This window comes from Schistocerca americana, chromosome X (genome assembly GCF_021461395.2).
Source record: "Schistocerca americana isolate TAMUIC-IGC-003095 chromosome X, iqSchAmer2.1, whole genome shotgun sequence".
Taxonomy (NCBI): domain Eukaryota; kingdom Metazoa; phylum Arthropoda; class Insecta; order Orthoptera; family Acrididae; genus Schistocerca; species Schistocerca americana.
Genome location: NC_060130.1, coordinates 879625066 through 879650268, shown reverse-complemented (window position 1 = coordinate 879650268; position 25203 = coordinate 879625066).

Genomic DNA, 25203 nt, shown 5'->3' with positions numbered 1-25203 from the left:
GAACTGTGCTACGTGACGTTGTCGAGTTCGTTGAGACAGAAAAAGGAAACTTGCTATATGAGTCAACCACAGTCAACCAGCGAGTGTTCCAAAAAGGTCCCACAAAGTCTGTGTGCACATGTTACCATGGCGATTGCCACTTAGGTGAAGCAGAGAATTTTTGTGGCAGAGCGGACTGATTTTCCGCACATGCGTGACACTGTGACGTAATCTGTTCTATTTGGACGTCCATACCCTGCCAAGTACAGTGTCGACGCACCAACTGTTTCGTACAAACAATCCCCCAGTGTCCTTGGTGGAGTAACTGCAACACTTCTTTTTGCAAAGCTTTAGGGATCAACACACATGACTGTCCACTATCATTTTGAACAAGATTCACACCTTTCTGTTCAGCGAGGCTGTGCTGACGTACAAAGTATCGTCGCACTACAGAGCTTTTTATGCTATTCAACGAGTGAGGCCAAGATGTGCGATTATAATTGAGCAAAATGTTCAAATCTGAATCAGCGTCCGTGGCCTGTGCAATTTTCTTATAGTTCAGCGGAAACGACCGAAGCAATTCAGAATCCTGAGCATCGATGTGACATCAAGATGCAGCAGAAGCGTCAAAGACAGGGCCAATCAAAAGATGTGAAAGTGCGCCCGCATTAGTATGTTGAGCTGTCGGACGATACACAATATCACACTGCTATTGAGGCAAGAAGAAAGCCCGTCTTTGCACTTTTTGGACAGTTTGTACAGGAACCGGTTTCGTTGGATGAAACAAGGACTGCAAAGCCTTGTGATCCGTTACTAACTAGAATTTTCTGCCGTACAAATAGTGGTGGAATTTGATGACACCATACACAATAGCCAAAGCCTATTTTTCAATTTGTGAATAGTTACGTCGAGCTTTGGACAACACTTTTGATGGGAAAGCAATAGGCATGTTTTTATCACCAATTCTGTGCGAAAGCACTGCACCGATTCCTTAAGAGGAAGCGTCAGCTTGCAATACAACGGGTTTGTCAGGATCAAAGTGAACTAAGCATCGATCACTGAACAATGTATCTTTAAGTTTTTGAAAAGCTACTTGGCACTCATCTGTCCAAACAAAGGGGACATTCTTGTCGCGCAAGCGAGGAGCTATGATTTGTGCAGCATTCGGTATGAACCGAATATAATTGTTCATTTTCCCTAAGACTGACTGCAATTCTGTGACATTGCAAGGAACTGGCAAGTCTTGTATGGCTAACAATGCAACTGAAAAGGATGTATACTTTGACTGTTTATGACATGAGCAAGATACTGCAACTTTGGTTTACAAAAATCGCACTTGTCCAGTCTACACTTCAGTCAGGCATCAGATAACAGACGAAACAAAGCACAGAAATTTGCAATATGTTCTTCAGGTGTCCGACCTGCTGCTACAATATCGTCCAAGTTTGAACAGTTTGGCACTTGTGCAGTCAGCTGTTCCAAATATCATTGGGAAAATGGCGGGTGTGCAAGCACTGCCAAAAGGCAAATGCAAATATTTAAACAAGTCCAAATGAGTATTTACTAGACACACTTTTTGAGATTCTTCATCGAGTGGTATCTGAAGATATGCGTCACGCAAATCAGTTTTTGAAAAGTAGCGTCCAGCGCCTAATTTGTCCATGAGATCTTCTGGGTGTGGCAATGGATAAGTATCAATAACAGTTTGTGGGTTGACTGTAGACTTGAAGTCAACACAGAGGTGAATGCGACCTGAAGGTTTGGGTAGCAAACCCAGTGGACTTGCCCATTGACTAGCTTGTATGAGCGCAATAACCCCACAATCTTGCTATTCTTTTCAGTTCAGCAGCGACTTTGTCCCGTAATGCGATGGGAACAGTTCTGGCCTGGAAAAATTTCGGCTGATCATTGTGTTTCATAGTAATATGGACAACAAAATTGTTAGCTCTGCCTAAACCTTCAGAAAAGAGTTCTGGAAATCCTTTTAGCAAGCTAGCTACACTGTCTTTTGCACTGCATGTGGATACTGACAAAACATTGTCCTGAATGTTAAAGCCAAACAAATTAAATGAATCAAGACCAAATATGTTCTCACACTTGCGTGATTTTAGCTCTGTAAAAGTCACTGTTTGCGTATGCGAGCGATACATAGCAGGCAAATTACATGTTCTGAGAACGGGAAGGTTTTGTCCATTACAAGCCGTCAGTTGCGTGCTGGTTTTAGACAGGCCTGGGGAGCCTAACAGTTCATATGTGTGACGATTTAGCAATGTGACAGAGGCACCCATGTCCAATTGAAATTTGCCACAAATGAGTAAATGAACAAAAAGTTCGTTTGACTGGCGTATCACGGTCGCAGGTTCGAATCCTGCCTCGGGCATGGATGTGTGTGATGTCCTTAGGTTAGTTAGGTTTAAATAGTTCTAAGTTCTAGGGGACTGATGACCTCAGAAGTTAAGTCCCATAGTGCTCAGAGCCATTTGAACCATTTTTTGACTGGCGTATCACTAACGAAATGCATGCTTGCTAGTTGCAGTCTTGGAGTATACTGCATTAATGACATAGGCCTTGTGGCAAGAGTTTTGTGAGTAGTCTGAATTCTTATGTTTGTTCCATTGCAAATACGGATTGTACATGTCCTTTCCTACCACAAGCGTAACACTAAGCTTGTCAGGAGGGGCAGTCTTGGCGTTTGTGCCGTAACACCTAGGGCAAGACTTAATTTTGTTACCCTGTATAGCTGTCTGTTTAGCAAACTCCTTATGCGGCGTGGAACGTTGTTTAGTTGGCACGGCTAACGCACGCTGTCGGTGCGTAATGGGGCGATCACAAGCAAGGAACTCAACCTGACAAGTAGCTGGCCGCTCAAATGTATGAGCTGACAAGGCACCAGAATCGTACTGATCTAGTACTTGCACTACCTGCTGAAATGATGGACCTGACTGTTTCAAAATCCGTTCTCTGATTCTGACGTCAGGCACATTGTACATGATCGCATCACGCAACATAACGTCTGAATATATATCACCGCAAGCACATTTGAATTTGCATTTCCTTTTCATACCCTGCAAATCAGTTACCCACTCCTGATAAATTTGTTCTGACCATTTTTTGCACACACACTTAACGAATGCCATCCTGACACACCAACACTTCCCTGACTTTTGGAAGGCGGCCAAGGTCCTGATGTTCAGGAAGCCAGGGAAAGACCACTCCCTCCCACAAAATTACCGACCCATCAGTCTGCTGTGTTCGCTCAGCAAGATTGTTGAGAAGGTAATACTGAAACGTATCACTAGGCATTGCATCGCCAACGACACCCTAAGACCGGAGCAATTCGGCTTTAGGAATCACCACTCGACAACACAACAACTCCTCCGCGTAGTCGAACATATAACACACGGCTACGACATGAGCAAAGCCACAGGGGCCGTGTTCCTAGACATCGAAAAGGCTTTCGATCGTCTCTGGCACAACGGACTCATACGCAAACTAAGCGAAGCTGGATTCCCAGACGGACTCGTACGTATCATACACTCATATCTCACGAACAGATGTTTCAACACTAACGTGCAGGATAAACAATCAACACAACACGGTATCCAAGCTGGAGTACCCCAAGGGAGCATCCTAGGGCCCATCTTGTTTAACCTGTACATTAATGACTTCCCAGCGACACAAAACACGACGTTACCCGTCTACGCGGATGACACAGCCATCCTCGCGCAAGACTGGAAAGCGTCGAACATCAATTCACGAATACAAACAGCACTCAGAACAGCTGAGCCTTGGTTGGAGCGATGGCGTATTAAAGTAAACGTCGACAAGTGCGAAGCAGTTCTGTTCACACGCAGACCGAAACTACTGCGCAAACACCAACACTGTAGACCAATAACACTACATACACGCCCAATACGTTCCCGAGAGAAAGTCAGGTACCTTGGTATCTGGCTGGACCGGAAACTTACATGGAGGGACCACATCGAATACGTTGCCAACCGAGCGCACGCGAGGCTCAAACAGCTCTACCCAATGCTCAACAGGGAAAGCACACTGAATAGGAGGGTGTCGAGGTCCTTATACATGACACTGATTTGACCTCTGATGACGTACGCAGCTCCCGTCTGGGGATATGCAGCTCCCACACGACTGCGCCGCCTGCAGATCATACAGAACAAGGTGCTACGAATCATTAGCAATGCTCCACGCTACACACGCACCGTGGATCTTCACCATGAATACCGCCTTGATACCCTCAAGGAAGTATTCAAAAAACACGCCACACGACTATACAGGAACTCGAGACGCTCGAACAATCCTTTCATCGTCACTCTGGGAAACTACGATCACAACCACAGGTGGAAACACAAGCGGCCAAAGACACTGCTAGCTAGGTCATAGCCACCTATGGTAAACTAACATACGCAAACAGCGACAAACGTCGGCAAGCCCCTGCATATCAGCAACACTGACTGGCAACTACCAGCTGCTATTAGTGCCGACCAACAGGCCACAGCAGGGACACCGACGAGCTCGCCCACAGACGCACAAACAATCTGCCAACATTCCCTCACACTGTGCCTCCGGTATATGACCTATCGGACACAAGATCGATAACAAACCTAACTGTTGCAGGATGCTGACGCTGAACGAGGACTCTGTACCAGCACCCAGCGCCAGCCGCCGAGCAGCACAAACGCACAACGTCAAGGTATCGACATGCATGATACCCACTACTAACAAAGCCTATCCTTACACAACCTATCGCAGGCAGCAAGACAACTGCTACTGCTCTTGCCGCCCGACCTAACTTTCGCAGAGGTTTTATTTCCCTTGGCCCTTGCCTTGGCACTTTTTTTCCTCTGCCCTTCAAACCACTACCCTTCGTCAGATTTCGACCAATCTATCTCCAGATGAGCGCGTATTTTATCACATCCGCAAGAAAACCTAAATCGGGCAAGGTAGAAGAATCTTTTTTACCCATTCGCCAAGTGTACAAGTTAGGTGGCTCGACAACATATTCCTGTCATGTGACGCACATGCCGTCACCAGTGTCCTATAGAATATATCAGATGTGTTTTCCTGTGGAGGAATCGGTTGACCTATGACCTTTCGATCAAATGTTTTCGGTTCCGGTTGGAGAAGCACGTCCTTTCGTCTACTAATCGCACGGTTTTGCGATGCGGTCGCAAAACACAGATACTAAACTTATTACAGTGAACAGAGACGTCAATGAACGAACGGACAGATATAACTATGCAAAAATAATGAAAGTAAAATTTTCGCTTGTGCAAAGACTTAAACCAAGTGCCTCTCCTTCTGCAGCTGCTCACGCTACCACGAGACCACGACGTTCCTGAGCTCACGTGCTCCTTGATGTTGCCTATGTAGCCCATGGACTACTCAGTTTGTATATTTTGCTTATTTTTTCACAGTTTCACACAACTTCTTCCTGTTTTCTCAATTGATCTGTGTTCGGTTTATCAAGGCCTATCCACTGTGCCAAGTTATAACTAAATCTGAGGGGGGTGCGATGGGAAGGTTCCATTGTTAGTGTATTGGTTTCTTGGTAGGGAGCATGTTATGTTGGATGGAGAGTCAACGACGGATGTAACAATAACTTCGAATGCGCCCCAGGGGATTGCATTGGGGCCATTGCTTTTCATGTTGTGTATTAAATATCTTACAGACAATATATGGTAGGTCTTTCCCATCCCTTAAGACCGTGCTTGGAACGTGCTTGTTTAAAGCATATTGTACCATGCTTCTCATTTTTTCTATTCATGCTTATTTATCAAATGTAAGATTGTAAGGGGTATCAAGCGAAATTTGTGACTGGCTTGATGATTTATTTGTAGGGAGGGCACAGTGCGTCATGTTGGGTGAAGAGTCAACAACAGATGTAGCAGTAACTTCGAGCGTCGTCCAGGAAATTGCATTGGGGCCCTTTCCATTCATGTCGTGTAATAACGATCTTGCAGACAATATTACTACTAACCTCACTCTTTTCGCAGATGATGCAGTTATCTATAATGAAGTACCGTCTGAAAAAAAAACTGCACAAATAGTCAGTCAGATTATAATGATATTCCAAAGTGATGCAAATACTAACAACTTGCTTTAAGTATTCAAAAATGTAAAATTGTGCTCTTCACAAAATGAAAAGACATAGTATTCTATGACTGCGGTATCAACAAGTTATGGTTGGATCAGTCAACTCATACAAATACCTTGACGTAATAATTTTAAGCAATATAAAACGAAATCATCAAATATAGCTCACCCGCAGATAAAGCAAGTGGCAGACTTCGCTTTAATTGTAGAATACCAGGGAAATGCAATCAGTCTACAAAGGATATACCTTACAAATCACTCATGCGACCCAGTCCAGAATATTGCTCAAAAGAATGGGACCTGTAACAAACGGGATTAACAGTGGATACTGAATTTATACAGAAAAGGCCAGCATCAATGGTCACAGGTTTATTTGACTCTTGGGAGAGTGTCACAGAAACTCTGAAGTAACTGACCTGGCAGACACTTGAAAACAGATGCAAACTATTCCGCGAAAGCCTACTTACAAAGTTTCAAGAACAGGCTATAAAATATTTCTCTGGGAATATATCACAAGCCCCTACCTATTGCTCCCATAGGGATCGTGATGAAAAGACTAGATTAATTGCGTCACGCACGGACGCATTCAGTCAGTCATTCTTCCATGCTGCATACATAAATGGAACAGATAGAAGCCCTTATAACTGTTACCTGAATCTTCTCAGGAAGGAATTACAACAATTCCTTTCTTGTTATTCTCTCGGTAAAGGATTTTGTGGATGGCTTGTGGTCCGCCGGTGAAAGCGATAGTACAATATTCCATATTTACGAACTTCCAGCATGCTGGAATAATTGCAGGTCAGCAACTTCCATTAATCAGTACAACTGAAACCAGCCAAAGTCGTAAATTTCACTTTTTTTATTTATTTACTTGATGACTAGTTTCGAGATGAGATCCATTTTCAAAGTGGGGTCAACGGAGGCGTCCGATACTACCCGTCGGCTTTGGGCCGTGACGTAAGGGTGTTGTGTTGTGTGACGTCATGACGGTGCGGAGTTTAGTTTATGAGTGTGCTATGTTTGTACATGTCGTCTTCTTGCGGTTGGTGGTGTCCTCTGGTGGTGTATTTTGTTCATTTGGGTGTAGCAGCTTGCAGTGTACATTTATCGGTCGTGACTGTTATAGAAGAACGGAAATTAGTTTCAGTGAGTTAAGAATTAAGTTTCCGTTGCGTTTATGTTATTGCGGTGTCGTTTGATGTTACTGGTTTGCTGTTTGTCACGCGGTAAGTCGTTTAATTCAATTTGTGGCTTCTTTTGTTAGATATGGATATGGCTTCTAAGTTTAATAATGCGCGTCTGCGGGCTGAAATGGGGCACGACATGTTGTCCGACATTAAGTTTCTGTAACTTTTTGAGCTTGTGACGGAGATAGTGAAATGCGGCGTATGCAAGCACAATATGCGAGTTGGGGGTAGTGTGTGGCGCCGGAACTTTTTTATGGTAAGTAGTCGTTTTTTGGGTCTATTGTTCGCGTGCTATGATGTTCGATGGGGTTTTTATGTGTTGTTGGGTCGGTGTTATTTACTGCATGTGTTTGTGGTTGATATTTTGGTATCGGCACTTGTGTTTGATTTATGTATCTTAAAGGGAAGTACTGGATTCCAATTTTTTTGGTATCGTCAGTTGGATTTGAGCTGCATACGTCATGGGAAGTGACCGACTGCAATTTGTTGTCGTAGCTATGTGTGTTTTGGTATTGTGAGCTGTTGTTGACCTATATAGGTTAAGGAAAGTGTTCGATTCCAATGTGTGGTCGTAGCCTTGTGTGTTTTGGTATCGTGAGTTGCTGTTGACGTGTTTTGGTATCGTCAGTTGCTGTTGACCTATATAGGTTGCTTGAGGTGTTGGTTTTTATTTTGTGGTATCGACAATTGCGGTTGAGCTATGTAGGTGAAGGGAAGTGACCGATTCCTGTCTATATTGTAAGTGTAGCAGACCTTGGGAATGTTGTGGTGTTTTTATGTCGTCGTTTTGTGTGGTTTGCGATCGTGGTGTGTCTGTATGTGTTTATATTTAGTTTGTCGCCACCCAAAAACCCCCAATTTCCCGCGCTGGTCTCGTTAGTCTGATTGTATTTTTGGAGAGAGATGATTGTCTTGGTTTTATATGCATTTTCGTGTTTGTTGTCGTTTATGTAATGATGTCATAGGTGCCATTTTGCAAACGTTGAGAATGGTAGTTTCCGCCATATTGGTGACGTCAAGGGGCAAAGCAGACGCGTGGAATTGGACGCTTCCTTATTGCCACGAAGTGCATATGAACAGTCACAGTGCATACAGATAATATCTGCATGCATTGTATTTTTGGAAAATCAAGTTTGACTACCTGGATGATTTGAAAATGGGTCCCACCCCGGAACTCATCATCAAGTAAATAAAAAAGTAACATTTGCAAATTTGGCTGGTTTCTGTTGTACTAATATTCCATACGTTTTGAGATGGTTAAAACTGAAATCGGCGAAGTCTCGCGATTGTCTCTTTAAGAAGGCTCAGGCGGGACTCCAAATAACTCACTTAACCCTGAAGCGATATCATGTCACCAATTAATCTGTTCACAAAGCTAATTCACATTTACGCGCGTAACGTGAGCACCTTCCACCTACCCTGCAGGCTTACTCAGGCTCGACTGACTGCCTCACTACTTTAGCGCCAAACCGGACGGTGGGCGCCAAGCTGTACTCTTCTAATAAGATGGTGCTTCCTGTCAGTGACTCTAACTCGCTGGCTCAAAGATGCATAAAGGTAGATACCATTAGTTCAGGATAGTATCGATATCTGCACCCTTACATCTTCTCACTACATGTTTCCGAAATCTGCAAGAATTAAGGATTTTCGGAAATATAAGGAGGATCCTCCATCTTAATGAAAAGAAGAAGAAAACAACAGAATTGTCCGGCAACGTAATGGAAATATTCCAGAAATAGAAATATAATAATGGATTGCAACGGCCACCTCGTTTTCATATCAGTCGTTTGAATTACAGACAATATCTTGCAAGAGCACACACATCGCATCAACCTCTACCAACTGATAATTCTTACACTGTTTGTTTATACATGACATAAACTACATAAACTCTTTAAGAAATACCATAAATTTTACAATCGTATTTAGATTCAGTCCATTTCCAAATCTCTTGGAATATTGTTTTAAAAACACGTTAAACACATATATAAAAATTCAAAAGCAGATACTGATGAAATTAGCAAACATCAGAAACAGTTCACACTAGCAGTAAAGTATTTCTGTTTATGTGCAAAGGCATTAGTCTGGTGCTTTCCAAGCACCCTTACTTAGTGTAATAGTTGCATATTAAGCAAACATTTAAGACAAGATTTGACAACATGAAAGGATTTGAAAAACTCACTATTGCTGGAAGGATATTCAAGAAAGAAACACCAGCCATTTCGTGCATTTAGTAGCACATCTTTTCACTGAAAACTTTATGCGCAGGGAGACACTACCGGTTACTATGGGAGCCACACACACGGAACACGCCACCATTGCTGCACTGTCAATTTGGCAATTTACTTACCTTCTCGCACTGATGAGTCTTATTGCACGCGAAGTCACGCGTGACGTCGTTATGACGTGTACACCCTATATCGAAGACGACATTGGCGGCGAATCGACTTTAGTAATCGTTCGAAACGCTAAACTGCAGTAGTCGTTTTTGCAGATGAATTAAAAGAACAGCTCATTATATCCTCAATTGGTATATTCACTGCTATTTTGGAAGCTATTGATGTCTTTATTTTCTTTGAAAATGCGAACCTACCAACTTTTAGAAAAAAAGAGCTCACAATCTGCACTGTCAACAGTATATTTCTTTTTAAATGCGAAAATTGACGCCTAGTAGCAACGTCGTACGGAGTCCACGTTAAACTCGACGTAAGTAAGGAATTACCTTCAGAAATTCAGTTGTTAAAATTAATGATTGAATACATAGTATCCACCATGTTCTCAACCAATCACAAATATAATTGAAGAACTGCATCAGTGTGTCTGAAGTTGTCCCAATACCTTTAGTTTATTACTAAGGATTATTGAATCTGACCTATAAACACAGTTTCGAGGCCGGCCAGAGTGGCCATGCGATTCTAGGCGCTGCAGTCTGGAACCGCGTGACCGCTACGGTCGCAGGTTCGAATCATGCCTCGGGCATGGATGTGCGTGATGTCCTTAGGTTAGTTAGGTTTAATTAGTTCTAAGTTCTAGGCGACTGATGACCTCAGAAGTTAAGTCGCATAGTGCTCAGAGCCATTTGAACCATTTGAACAGTTTCGAGATTTCCTTTCTGTGTGCCAGGAGCAGAATTTCTACTAAAAATACGCGACCAAACAGCTTTTTTCTCAAATGCCAGTTTCAAGTGACTATACCGAGCTGACAATTTGTGCAAATGGTCCTTTACATCAGTAAAACGCAAAGTTTTGTTAACATTACTCGGTTGACATTTACTTTCGACACATTTAAAAATTTGCAGGAGTACTTTCATTGCAGTTTCCAAATGATGATAAATACTGGATTGAACAATTCTATTTTCGAGTGAAATGTGATGAAGATATTAAGCTACCTGGAAAAATAATCTGTGGCATGCTATGCCCTTCTGGATCTATGCTTCCTATGCCCCTCTTCGCACGCCACTAGGTATGGCGCTATACTGCGCAACTGCAGCGCCGAGGCTGTTCGCTGCTCCGCTCAACTGATCCACGTCGTCCTCCCAAGGCGTCCGGCTGGTTCGATTTCTCCTCTTTCCACTACTTTCCTCCAGGGCTGCCGAAGCTCGGAACACTGCCAACGATTGCCAACCGCTTCCTTGGGCGAGATTTGCTTACAAGGAAAACTGCCCATTGTACCCGCTCAGATTTAATGGTCAAATGGCTCAGAGGATAGCACGTCAAAAACTGAACAAACATCAAGCATGAAAACAGGAAGAAGGTCTACCGACCTGTGAAAAAGAAGCAAAATCGAAACAATGATCGATCCAAGCTCAAGATGTGCAGCATCAAGCGAATAGCAAGTATCATGGCGTCGTGGTTGTCGGTCACCGTTGGACTGTGATACTGGAGATCTGTGCTCAAATCTCCCTTGTGTCCCATTTTTTTCCACAAAATTATCAACTTTCCTCCCAGTCAGGCTCTGTTCTCCTTCTGTAGTTTTGTCAGTTTTCATACTACACATTGGTTATACAATATGATTCATGTGGTAAGAATATACACTGAAAGGCCAAAGAAACTGGTATAGCCATGCGTATTCAAGTACAGAGATGTGTAAACAGACAGAATACGGCGCTGCGGTCGGCAACGCCTATATAAGACAAGTGTCTGGCGCAATTGTTAGATCGGTTACCGCAGCTACAATGGCAGGTTATCAAGATTTAAGTGAGTTTCAACGTTGTGCTATAGTTGGAGCACGAGCGATGAGACACAGCATCTCCGAGGTAGCGATGAAGTGGAGATTTTCCCGTACGACCTTTTCAAATGCGTACCGTGAATATCAGGAATCCCAGTAAAATATCAAATCTCTGACATTGCTGCAGCCGGATAAAGATTCTGCAAGAACAGGACCAACGACGACTGAACAGAATCGTTCAATGTGACAGAAGTGCAACCCTTCCGCAAATTGCTGCAGATTTCAATGCTGAGCCATCAGCAAGTGTCAGTGTGCGAACCATTTACGGAACATCGCCGATATGGGCTTTCGGAGCCGAATGCCCACTTGCATACTCTTGATGACTGCATGACACAAAGCCTGACGTCTCGACTGGGCCCATCATCTCCGACGTTGGACTGTTGACGACTGGAATCATGTTGCCTGGTCGGACTAGTCTTGTTTCAAGTTGTATCGAGCGAATGGACGTATACGGGTGTGGAGACAACCTCACGAATCCATGAACTCTGCATGTCAGCAGGGGACTGTTCAAGCTGGTGGAGGCTCTGTAATGGCGAGGGGTGTGTGCAGATGGAGTGATATGGGACCTCTGATACGTCTGGATACGACTCTGGCAGGCGACACGTACGTAAGCACCCTGTCTGATCACCCGCTTCCATTCATGTCCATTGTGCATTCCGACGGACTTGGACAATTCCAGCAGGACAATGCGACACCCCACACGTCTAAAATTGCTACAGCATGTCTCCAGGAACACTCTTCTGAGTTTAAACTCTTCCGCTGGCCACCAAACTCCCCAGACATGAACATTGTTGACCATATCTGGGTCGCCTTGCAACGCGCTGTTCAGAAGATATCTCCACCCCTCGTACTCTTACGGATTGATGGGCAGTCCTACAGGATTCATGGTGTCAGTTCCCTCCAGCACTTCTTCAGATGTTAGTGGAGTCTATGCCACGTCGTGTTGCGGCACTTCTACGTGCTCGCGGGGGCCCTACACGATATTAGGCAGGTGTACCAGTTAGGCTCTTCAGTGTAGAATATAAGTCATGTAGTAAGAATACATTACCATCGCAAGTAAATGCGATGAATAATGAGAGCAGGCGATACGCCGCATAGATCTCTCTCAGGAATGGAAACAACAAATAAACGGGTGTGAACTATGTAGCAAAAAAGGAGTTCAAGACCAAAAACTTCCAAAACGGAACGCAAGAGTCATAACGCATGGTACTTCTGTAGAACAAATAGGAGGTACGTACATTTGGAGGTAACTTCCTTACATCCCGCTGTTGCAAACGGACGTTACACCACGACACAGATTTGGATACAGAGAACAGACACATCAGTGGCCAGACGCACATTTCATAATTTTGTGAAAAAAAGGGCACGAGGTAGATTGGAACATGGCTTTCCACCTTCGCAATCCAACACCGTGTCCACATGCCATGGCTATAAAATATAATATGTTCAATGCTACACATTTTTATGGAAAATGCTTGGGCCGTTCAGTGTTTCGATTTTGCTTCTTTTTTCACAGTTCAGTATGCCTTCTACTTGTTTTCGTGCTTGATCTGTGTTTAGTTTTTGACGGGTTATCCGCTGGGTCATGTTACCACTAAATCTGAAATAAGTGTGATGGAGAGTTTCCCTAGTTAGTGCGTACGGGCGGCAAATTGGAGCCGCTGTTGGCCTTGTTTGCGTTTCGATCTAATGGCGGTAACATCAATGCATTGACGGTTGGTTGCCGTTGGGACTCCTTCCTGGTGTGGACGCCCGGTCGAATGTTCGTAGGCCATTAGTCGTGTCTTTGCAACGGGTGTGTACTTAAATTTTTCAGGGCACACACAAGTCGCACTTAGTATGTTTTATTGACCAATTTCGTTCTTTAATTTAACACCAGCATCACCAGAAATTCTGGAATTTACTGATTAAATTACACTAATTAAATCAAAGAGCGCAACCATTCAATAAAACATACTGAGCGCGACTTGTGGCTATCCAGAAAAACTGAATTTCAACAGTCGCTGTCTCCCCTGCAGGCAATGCGTGCTCTCGCTAAGGGTGTGTATGTGTTGTGTATATTGGAGTTTTTTTTTTCTTTATTGATTTTCAAATCCCCCCAAAGGGGGCGGGCTGGCAGCAGCTTACTACGCTGCTCTACAGCCTACAGACTTTTGTTTAAAAAAAGGAAGAAGAAAGAAACAAGGAAAAACAGGCGATAAAATGGTGATTTAAAGTGTAAAATGGCGTAAAAATGCGGAAAATTAAAACAGAAAGCAAAAGGGGTAGGCAATGTTGATAAAATACACAGGAATTAGACAAGTAACATAGTAGACACACAATTAAAAAAAACATGGCGACAGTCTGGTTTCTGTTCGCAAGAGATAAAAAATCACACCCAGCGACAGTATGATGGCTGTTCGCTACACTTCCCAAAAGACACAACATGGAACACTCACTGGAAAAACACACCGTAAAACACTGCACAAATATGGCACTCCCAATCAAAAGGCAGATGGGGGGGGGGGGGACTCGAAGAAGGGGGAAAAACAAGGAGGGAGGAGAGGAAAAAACGAAAAGGGGTGGGGAACCTAGGAGGGAGAGGACTAATAAAGGGGGAGAAGGGCAGACGCGAGAGGGAATGAGAGGTGGCAGAGGAGGGAAATGTAAAAGGACTCGAGGGAGAGAAGGGGGCAGAGAGAGGGGAGGGGGGGAAGAAAGAGGATGGAAGTGGGGGAAAGGGAGCCCGGGAAAAGGACAGAGGAAAGGAGGGGGAGTGAGGATCAGAGTTGATAGGAGGGATAAATGGAGGGAGAGAGGGCATCATCCGGGAGGGGGAGTTGATGGAAGCCACCTTGGGAAACAAGATGTAGGGTGTAGAGATGGAGGGTAGGGGGGACACAACGGTGAAGACGTGACAGGGGGCGGGGATCGGAGAGGAGAGGAGCAACCAGGGGGTGAGGGGGTTCAAGTCGGCAGGAGGTGTAGAGGATGCTGATATGTTCGAGGAATAGGAGCAGATGGGGGAAAGGAATGAGATCATAGAGGATCCGCGTGGGGGACGGGAGGCGGATACGGAAGGCGAGGCGGAGTGCATGACGCTCAAGGATCTGGAGGGATATATAGAATTTGGGGAGGGGGGCAGATATCCAGGCAGGACTGCCATAACATAGGATGGGACAGATTAAGGATTTGTACGTGTGGAGGATGGTAGAGGGGTGCAACCCCCATGTCCGGCCAGAGAGGAGTTTGAGGAGTCGGAGGCGGTTGTGGGCTTTGGATTGGATGGAGCGGAGATGAGGAATCCAGGTGAGGTGATGGTCAATGGTGAGGCCAAGGTAGGTGAGGGTGGGGGTAAGGTGGACAGGACGGGCGCAGACAGTAAGGGAGAAATCCAGGAGCCGGAAGGAGCGAGTGGTACGACCTACGATGATGGCCTGGGTCTTGGAAGGGTTGAGTTTCAGGAGCCACTGGTTACACTATGCAGCAAAAAGGTCAAGGTGATTCTGGAGAAGGCGTTGGGACCGGTGGAGGGTAGGAGCGAGGGCGAGGAATGCGGTGTCATCAGCATATTGCAAGAGGTGTACTGGAGGAGGGGGGGTTGGGGCATATCTGCCGTGTACAGGAGGTAGAGGAGAGGGGAGAGGACAGAGCCCTGGGGCACACCTGCAGAGGGGTAGAAGGTGTGGGAACTGGCATTATGGATGGTAACATAGGAGGGGCAGTGGGAGAGTAAGGAGGCCACCAGACGGATGTAGTTGATAGGAAGGGCGTAGGTTTGGAGTTTAAACGGGAGACCGGGATGCCAGACACGGTCGTAGGCCTTTCCGAGGTCAAGGGAGACAAAAATGGCGGAGCGACGGGAGTTAAGCTGGAGGGAGAGGAGATGAGTGAGGGGGAGGAGTTGGTCATCAGCAGAGAAGGAAGGTCGAAAGCCTCATTAGGTGTTTGGGAGGAAGTGGTTGCGGTGGAGGTGGTGATGGATGCGCCGGGAAAGGATGGATTCCAAGAGCTTGCTAAACACAGATGTGAGACAGATAGGACGATAGGAAGAGGCATCAGATGGAGGCTTGTTGGGTTTGGAGAACATCAGGATACGGGAGGTTTTCCACAGGTCGGGATAGAAGCCAGTGGCAAGGATGACATTGTACAGGGTGGCAAGGATTGAAAGGAATATACTGGAGCATAGAGTGGAATATGTAGAGACCATTAAAGCTAAAGCTTTATCGTGAACGGGAATGTTTATGGCCCCCTATGAACTGCGATTATAAGAACAAACTGAAAAGGCGAGACGCTTGGACGGACATAACACAGCTATTAGAAAGTGAAAAAGAAAGAGCTGTCTTTATTGACGATAAGCAGAAATAAACACAGTCTAACATAACAGTCGCGACACTTCGCCTCGATTTTGTTGCCTACCGCGCCAGCAGCGCGCCAGACGGCCAGTAAATTAAACTGTGAGTTCGGTGCGTTCGTGAAAGCGAATAGTGGTTGTTTATTTTGCTTTCTACAATGGTTTTTACAAGCGGGACAGTTTGTAGCACAATAAATTGCAGCAACATCAGGAAGAAGACACCATAACTGTCTTTTTTTTTACGTTTCCTAAGGATCCTGAAAGGTCGTATATACCATCATGTTACTAAACTGTATCGCCAGGATTCACTTGCAAACTACATGTGTATTAATGATTAATGTTTCGTTTGAGGAGCAGAAAATGGATAGTTAATAGCAGATGAGAAGACCTTATGAAAAAAGACCCAGTTTACCTGTATAATAATATTAGGTTCTGTTCGTTACATTTCGAACAAAACCAGTTCATGAACGCAGACAATAATAAACTCGTGTGGAATGCAGTGCCCACACCGTTTGACATCCCCAGTAAGCCGCCTCAGCTGACGATGAAGAGGAAACTGCCACAAAGATTCGACAATCCATCTCTAAAGCTGTAAAACAGTCCTTTGACACAGAAGCAGCCAGTTCAGCTCTCCGTGTATCAGTGCTAGATTCGTGTGAATCGTCAACACGGACCTGCTTTGACGATGAAGTGGTTAGATTAAGTGCAGTTATTCGTGTATTACAAAAGTGTAATGTTTGGTATGTATTTCATTCACTTCTGTTGTTAGTCACTTAATTTTCTTTGCTTCCTTCGTGTGATGACATTATTTTGTTAGCACCTTGTTCACTGACAGATTGTTTGAAAATTATTCAAATATTTGGTTTTGCGTGAAATGTAATGTAATCACCTCATTATAATGTTTTCAACATATTTCATCCGCTATTTGGTAGTTGCTAGTCCCCAAGATGAAGGTCGTACTTGTGGTAACAGGCGACAATGACAAACACGGTAGGCCTACCGAACGATAAATGAGTTGTCAATCGCTTTTGCATGTAGAGGTACATGTCTGTGCTTCTTACATGTGAATATGTGTGTTTATATTCTTTTGATATCAACGAGGTAAGCTGCAATTCTATCCAACATCACAAGTGTTTCTTCACGAATGTGTTGTAGCTAGCCACACGATTCATGGTTTTTCTCCATACTTGCGCTTATTTTAAAATCATTTTTAGAAATACATATGCCTTGTGATACTACTAATTTCGTCAATTACGTAGGAAATGGAAGCAAAACAAACATTATTCTTAAGACGCGTCTGATGTTCACCTTATTCGCCGCTTGGAGCGCTAGTGTCGCCTCATCTGTCAAACGGTAACAACTTTTACAACTTTTACAGCAATGAGTATCGCGACTGTTACGTTAGACTGTGGAGATAAGCAACATTGGGAGTGACTATTATCTTTCTGCTGCAGGTAGAGCTTCCTTAACGGAAGCGTTATCTCTGGGAATTTCAGGGCATACACAATTCAATAACAACTAGAAATCTATAGCCTTCATTTGGAAAAAAAATAGATATATGAAGTAGTCCATATTCCAATTCAGCTTTAAGTTAGACATTACTCTGTCCCACCACACTGCTCCCTACTTTTCAAAAGAGAGGTCGTCCATCGGCGTCATTTCTTCTTCTTTTCTGATGACCAGCTTTTTTTGTAGTAAAATAAATGCTGCACATGCGACGACTGTTATATCTTCTACTTCCCTTGTACTATCGACGGGTAAAATTGTAATTAAAACGCTACTTTGTAACAATAACAAAGCAGGAGCAATGTCGGCAAGTGTGGAGTGTGCTATCTGTGAAGAGTTTGAAGTACCAGTTCATTGAAATTGAGTGGTTAATTCACACTTCACTGGAGTGAAGCGTTCATTTGAACGACTCATTCACGAGCTCCCCATCACTAGTCGATGGTGTAGAACACCGTGAATCAGTAAAACGAAGTAACAGAAACGTATTGTAGTTTCAATGCCGAAGCAACATTTTATTGCACTTGCGAACTCGAGGGTTGCATCAGTATTAAAACACACAACGGTTTCTCTCCGACACACTCTTCTCCCCCTGCTCTGTAATGCAGTTTATAATAATTTGATGAGTACATATTAAAATAAGTCTGAGTGTGATACTTTGTCCAGCACTGATCGCAATGGAACACGTTTAAAGCAGCAGACACCATGCAACAAGTGTTCACACTTCCATCTGCTGATTATGCGGTAAAACAGGTTGGCGGTACACTTAGCTGCCGACAGATGTCAGGTTCAAACGTCTGCCGATCATGTGGTAGAGTAGGTTGGCGGTTAACTTACCTGCCGACAGCTGTCACCCTGAACTGCGCTATTTGACTTCTGGATATAAATTTCAGAAACGAAAGATTGTTATACTGTTAAAAACAAATTAAATTTACTTAAAGTTACACCCGTAACACGTAAAAGTAGATGATTTTCCTCAAAATTGGCAAAAATATGAGTGTTCTCACAATGGGTACGTACAAATACGCCTATCAAGTACCACTTTCGTAAAATCGGAGTCTGACCCCTCCACCATCCTCCACACCTATAAGTCCCTCATCCGCCCTATTCTCTGTTACGCCCATCCCGCCTGGATCTCCGCCCCCCCTTCCTTTTATAAATCCCTCCAAATCCTTCAACGCCATGCTCTCCGCCTTGCCTATCGCATCCGTCTCCCTTCCCCCACGCGGATCCTGTATGACCTTATCCCCTTCCCCCACCTCCTCCTCTTCCTCGAAAGGATACGAATCCTCTACACCTCCCGTAAACTCGATCCTCCTCACCCGCTCGTCTCCCCGATCCTCTCCCACCCCCGCCCGCTGCCGCGCCTGTACTCCCACGTCCCACCTGGTCTCCATCTCTCCACCCTCCTTACCCTCTCCCGAGGTGGCTTCCGCCAGCTCCCCCTCCCTGATGATGCCCTCCTCCCCTCCATCTACCCCTCCTACCAACTTTGATCCTCCCGCCCTCCTCCTGTGCTTGCTCCTCAGGGCACCCTCCCTCCCTTCTCTCCCTTTTCCCTCCCTCCTCCTTTTCTCGTCCCTCGTCCACCGGGGCCCCCCCCTCCCCTGTCCCTGTCCTCCTGTCCCTGTCTCCTAAGCCATGGCATCCTCTTTTCCTCCCCTCTCCCCCTCCTCATCCCTGTTGCCCTCTTGGCAGGTCCCCGGACTCGCACACGCTCAGTGGACATTCGCGCGCCGGAGATCACCGCCATCAGTGTATCGTGTGTGCCGTCATGTTTAGTGTTCAGTGTTTACCGTCACACTCCATCGTTCACCAGCGCCATCGTCTCCTTCAGTGTTTGTGCGTCGTCTCAACAGTTTGCAGTGTGGCTTATCGTCGAGTGTGAACGGTTCCGTGTTTGTTTCTCTGTGTCTCCTGTTTTATTGCCCACCATTTTGTAACTTTTATGTTTTTCTCCTGTTTTTGCTGATTGTACCTTCTATGGCTGAAGAGCAGCGTAGTATGCTGCTGACAGCCTGCCTGCTGTACAGGCATTAAAATAACAATAAAGTAAAAAAAAAAAAAAAAAAAAAAAAAAAAAAAAATCGGAGTCCATCTAGAGGGTTGGATCCCCTCCTTCGAAAGCGTCAGATTGCAAAGCCTGGGCTACTCTCAGGGTGGAATCTCCGTCTTCGAAGATTGTGTGTGTTTGTTTGTTTGTTTGTCTGTCTGTCTGTGTGTCTGCCCGCTGCTGTCGCTGTTCGTTCGTTCGTTCCGTCCGTCCGTCCGTCCGTCCGTCCGCCTGCTGGCTGTCCATCGCCGCCGCCGCCGCCGCCGCCGCCGCCGCCGCCGCCGCCTGCTGTTCGTCAGTCTGTTCGCCGCCGACGCCGACGCCGCCTGCTGTTCGTCCGACGCTGCCTGCTGTTCGTCCGACGCTGCCCATCGCCGACGCCGACGCCGCCTGCTGCACGTCCGTCTGTCCGTCGCCATTCGTCTGCAATGAGTACTCCCACCTCCACCGTCATCTACACCTCCCCCTCCCCCTCTCCCACAGTCACTTCCTGGAGTGCCGCATCTGGCCTCCCTCCTTCCACCTCCCCCTCCCTTCCCCCACTTACATACCCCCCTATCTCCTCCCCTGCTGTATACCCACACCTCTACTCCCTTCCCCCAGCCTCCGCACCCTCACCAGCTCCCACTCCTACCCCCGCCCTCACGTACGCATCTGTTGCCGCCTCTGCTGCCGCCCCTCAGGTGGTTGGCTTCCCCTCTCTCACCGACCCCGTCGCTTCGTCTTCTGCATCTCCCGCACGCATCACGTTGCGCCGAGCCTTCATCGCCGCCACTGAACCAGCTGCTTCTCCCGGTGCCTCCACTACGCCACAGGGATCTGCCACCCGCCACCTCCCTCTCCTCCCCGTCCCTCTCCCCTCCTCCCAGCCTCCAGTCTCCAAAAAACCCCAAAAGCGCGTCCTCACCGACTCTGCTCCCGCCACTTCCCACAAGAAATCAACGCCACCTCCCCCTCCCCCTGCCGTCACCATGGACACCACCCCCCCTCCTGCCACCCCTACCTTGGCCCCCACCCTCCACACCTTTGTCCTGTCCACTCCCGATCCTAAGTTCCTCGACGCTCGTACCCTCACCAAGGAAATACGAAAGTACTTACCTGGTGCTCCCATCTCCCAACTCATTCCCCGCAGGGACTCAGTCCTTATCAAGTCCCCGTCCCCATCATTTCACACAGACCTCCTGCGAAAACTCCCACGAGTTATGTTTGGCCCCCACGCCTCTCTGACACCCTTCCTTTCCGCTTCCACTCCTCGTCAGCCCCAGCCTCCCCGTCGCCCCCCCACCTACACCGCTGTGATCACCAAGCTCAGCCCGGTGATCACAGAGGATGAAGTGTTGGTAGAACTGAACTCCCACCCGGACTTGGAAATCCGCTCTGCCCGCCGTATCCACAATGCCTCTGGTCCCACCTACCTCATGCGGGTATTCTCCGAGTCAGCCCCGTCCATAGACCATCTCCTCACCCAGGGTGCCCTGATCTACCACCGTCGCCACCCTGTTGAATCCTCCAAATCCCCTCCCCAATCCTACCGTTGCCAACGGTGCCTGATGTACAATGACCACCTGACTCCCAACTGCAAAAACCCCCCCACCTGTCCCCATTGCAAGGCCTCCCACTTTCTCAAGAACTGCCCCAACCTCGCTGCTCCTCCTTCCTGTAATACCTGCAATGGCCCCCATCCCACATAATCCCACAAGTGTAAAGCTAAACCCCCTCCAGCCACCCCTGAACTTACAGTCCCAGTTCGTCCCGTCGATCCTCCTGTCCATCCTAACAATTCCCTCCGTCCACCCCCCACGGCCGAGGACATCATCCGTTTCATTACCGTTGTACTCCAAAACATTCACCCTTTTCAGCGCCCGCACACCTTCCAACAAATATCCCTTGCTGCTCGCTCTGTTTTCCACCTGAACACTTTCGCCACTTACTCCCACAACCAAGCCCACTTCACCTTCACCCGCCTCGACACCCTAGTTTAAGTCTCTTCCCTTCCCTCTCTTCCCCCCCCTCCTTCCCGTCATGGCGCGGCACGAGTCTCGCATCCTCTTCCAGAACATTCGCTCCTTCCGCTCCAACAAATACCTCCTCATGCACACCCTCTCCCACCACCAGGTCGACACCTTCCTCTTGAACGAAACCTTTCTCCAGCCCCACCATTCTATCCGCACCTCCCCCTATATCCTCCACCGCACTGATGCTCCTGGTCCTCGTGCGCAGGGTGGAGTCGCGATTGGCCACCTTAAGCATATCCCCGTCCGGCCACAACCTCTCCTCAATGACCCCACTGAACACCTTATCCTTAGCGTCTTCTTCCCCTCCATCACCATTACCTGTGCCACCATCTATGTCCGCTCCACTGCTCCTCTTCCTTATGACTTCATCTCACACATTGACCGCACCTTCTCCACCTATGTGATTGCCACCGACCTCAACGTCCATAGCCGCACTCCTGCTGCCCTTCGGCGGTGGCTTCAGTTCCTCTCCACAATCCAGGCTGACCTTGTTCCCATTCCCCAGCACACCCGACCCGAAAGTAACACCACCCCCGATGTTGTCATTGCCTCCGCCAACCTCCTTGGGCGTATCACTGTTGCCGTCCTTGACCCCACAGGTAGCGATCACCTCCCTGTCCTTCTCACCATAACGTCTGCCAACCGCCCCCCTCCGGCCCCGCAACCTGCACCCCCTCCCAAGGTCGTCCATGACTATCGCCGTGCCAACTGGGATGCCTACCGGGACTCCATCTCCACCCAGGTCGAAAGCCACCCTCTTACCTATCGCCATCCTGACGACATCATCCGCGCCTCATCCTTCCTTCAGACGGTAATTACTGACGCCGTGGAGGCCCATGTTCCTACTAAAACCATCCACCCACACCGTCCCACTCTCCCTCCGCGGGCTGTCCTCCTCCTCCGTGAATCCCGCCGCCTCTATCGCTCCTTCCTCCGCACTCGTGACAGGGATACACTCCAACGCCACCGGCAAATACAGCGACACGTACGGAACCTTATTACAGCAACGAAACGCCGGGACTGGCGCCAGACCTGCACACGACTCAATGCCACCCTCCCTATCAACTCCTCCAAGTACTGGTCTGCCTTCCATCGTCTTACTGGTTCCCTTTCCGCTCCCCACTACCCCCTTCTCCATAACGATCGCCCCCTTCCAGACAACCTCAGTAAGGCCAACCACTTCGCTTCCCACCTTTCCGAGGTCTTCTCCATCCCCGATGATCCCCACTTTGATTATTCTCTTTTCCCCACCGTCATGGCACGTGCTGATACCTCAGTCGCTCCACTTGCTCCTAGTCTCCAGTACTTGGGGCAGTTGCCCCCCTCCGACGTCAACACTCCCATCACAGCACAAGACATTAAACTTCTCCTCCAGTCCAAACGCAACACGGCCCCTGGTCACGACTGTGTCACCTACCGTCACCTTCGAGAAAGCCCCTATTCCTTCCTAACTGTCCTCGCCCATCTCTATAATGTCATCCTCTCTACTGGCTTCTACCCTGACCTGTGGAAGACCTCCCGCGTCCTCCTCTTCCTCAAACCCAACAAACCCCCTTCTGCCGCCTCTTCCTATCGTCCCATCTGCCTCACCTCCGTCTTCAGTAAGGTCCTTGAATCCATCCTCTCCCACCGTATCCATCGGCACCTTGCTCAACACCACCTCCTCCCCCTTACCCAGTGTGGCTTCCGACCCTCCTTCTCTGCTGACGACCAACTCCTCAACCTTGTTCACCTTCTGTCCCTCCAGCTCAACTCACGTCGCTCCGCCATTTTTGTTTCCCTTGACCTCCAAAATGCCTATGACCGTGTATGGCATCCCGGTCTCCTCTTTAAACTCCAAATCTACGCCCTGCCTATCAATTTTGTCCGTCTGGTCGCTTCCTTCCTCTCGCACCGTCCTTCCTATGTCACCCTCCACAACACCAACTCCCGTATCTTTTATCCCACGGCTGGCGTCCTCCAGGGTTCTGTCCTCTCCCCTCTCCTTTATCTCTTGTATACAGCTGATATGCCCAAGCCACCCCCACCAGTTCACCTTCTCCAATATGCTGATGACACCGCCTTCCTGGCTCTCTATCCTACCCTTCAACGGTCTCAACGTACCCTCCAAACCCACCTTAACCAGTTCACCACTTGGTGTAATCAGTGGCTCCTCCGTCTCAACCCCTCCAAAACCCAGGCAATCATCATAGGCCGTACCACTCGCTCCTTTCGCCTCCAAGATTTCTACCTCACCCTTTATGGTCGTCCTATCCAACTCACCCCCACCCTGAAATACCTTGGCCTCACCCTTGACCGACACCTCACCTGGACCCCTCATCTCCTGACCATCCAGCAGAAAGCCCATTCCCGCCTCCGCCTGCTGAAACTCCTGTCCGGCCGGACATGGGGATTGCATCCTTCTACCATCCTCCACACCTACAAATCCCTCATCCGTCCTATCCTCTGTTATGCCAGCGTCGCCTGGATCTCCGCCCCCACCCGCTTTTACAAGGCTCTCCAAATCCTTGAACGCCATGCGCTCCGCCTTGCCTTCCGTATCCGCCTTCCTTCCCCCACACGGCTCCTGTATGAACTGATCCCCTTCCCCCACCTCCTCTTGTTCCTCCAACATCTCCGCATCCTTTACATTGTTCGCAGGCTTGATCCCCCCCACCCTCTGGTTTCCTCCTTCCTCTCCACCCCCCGCCCGTTGCCGCGCCTCTATCGCTGTATCCCTCCCTCTCTCCACCTCCACACCCTCCATCTCCTTCATCAGGGCAATTTCCAACGCCTTCCCCTCCCAGATGACGAACTTCGCCGTGAGATATACCCTTCCTTCCAACTATAACCCGGCCTTGTTCCCCCCCCCCTCCCCAGGGCCCCCTTCTCCTCTTTCTTCCTTCTCCCAGAGCGGATTTTCCTCCATCCCCCCCCTCCCCTGAGACCCTGCCCCCCGTACTTGCCTCTCTCCTTCCCACATCCCTCCCTACCTGGCCCTCTTCCGAGCGCCCCCCATTCCCCTCCCCCATCTCTTCCCCTCCCTCCCTTCTTCAGGTCTCCCTCATCTCCTTGAACCTGGCAGATCCTCTGTATTGCTCATCATCAGTGTGCCACGTCAGTGTTGTGTTTCGTGCTGTTTCCCGTGTGCGTCAAGAGGTGTGATTTTAATTGTGTACTGCCTTGAGGTTCGCCGTCAGTGTTACGCTGTGTGCTATGCCATCCGTCAACACCTTTATGCTCCAGTCATACTGTGCCTTGTGTTCTTTTAATCGTCGCAGTGTGTGGCTTTTTGTGTGTGCTACTTTTAAACAGTTTTTTATCTCCATTTTACAGTCACCCCGTTTTTTGTATATTGCCTTCCATGATGTTCTCCCTTTTTATATCTATGTTCGCCTTCTTCTCTCCTTTGCTGTTTTTAAATGTCTTCTCTTGTTTTGTTCTATGTCTTTCGGCTGAAGAGCAGCGCATGTGCTGCTGCCAGCCCGCCCCGATGGGGAATTGAAATACAATAAAGAAAAAAAAAAAAAAAAAAAATCGGAGTCAGTGGTTGAATGGGACCTACTGGTGGCTTTCAGCTAAACCCGAACGTTTTGTTTGGGAAAGCTATTTGGAATACAATTTTTGGAGAGAGGATGAAAGATCCTCTCATATATTCAATTTAAACGATGGTGAATTGTCGTCTATACGCTCTTACAGTGTCTGAGAGTTAAATAGAGCATGGTCGAAGGGGACAAAGGAAAGATAAACAGAGAAATCTGTCACATATTAAGAAGGGATTACATTTAATCTTGCTCGACATTTTCTCATGAA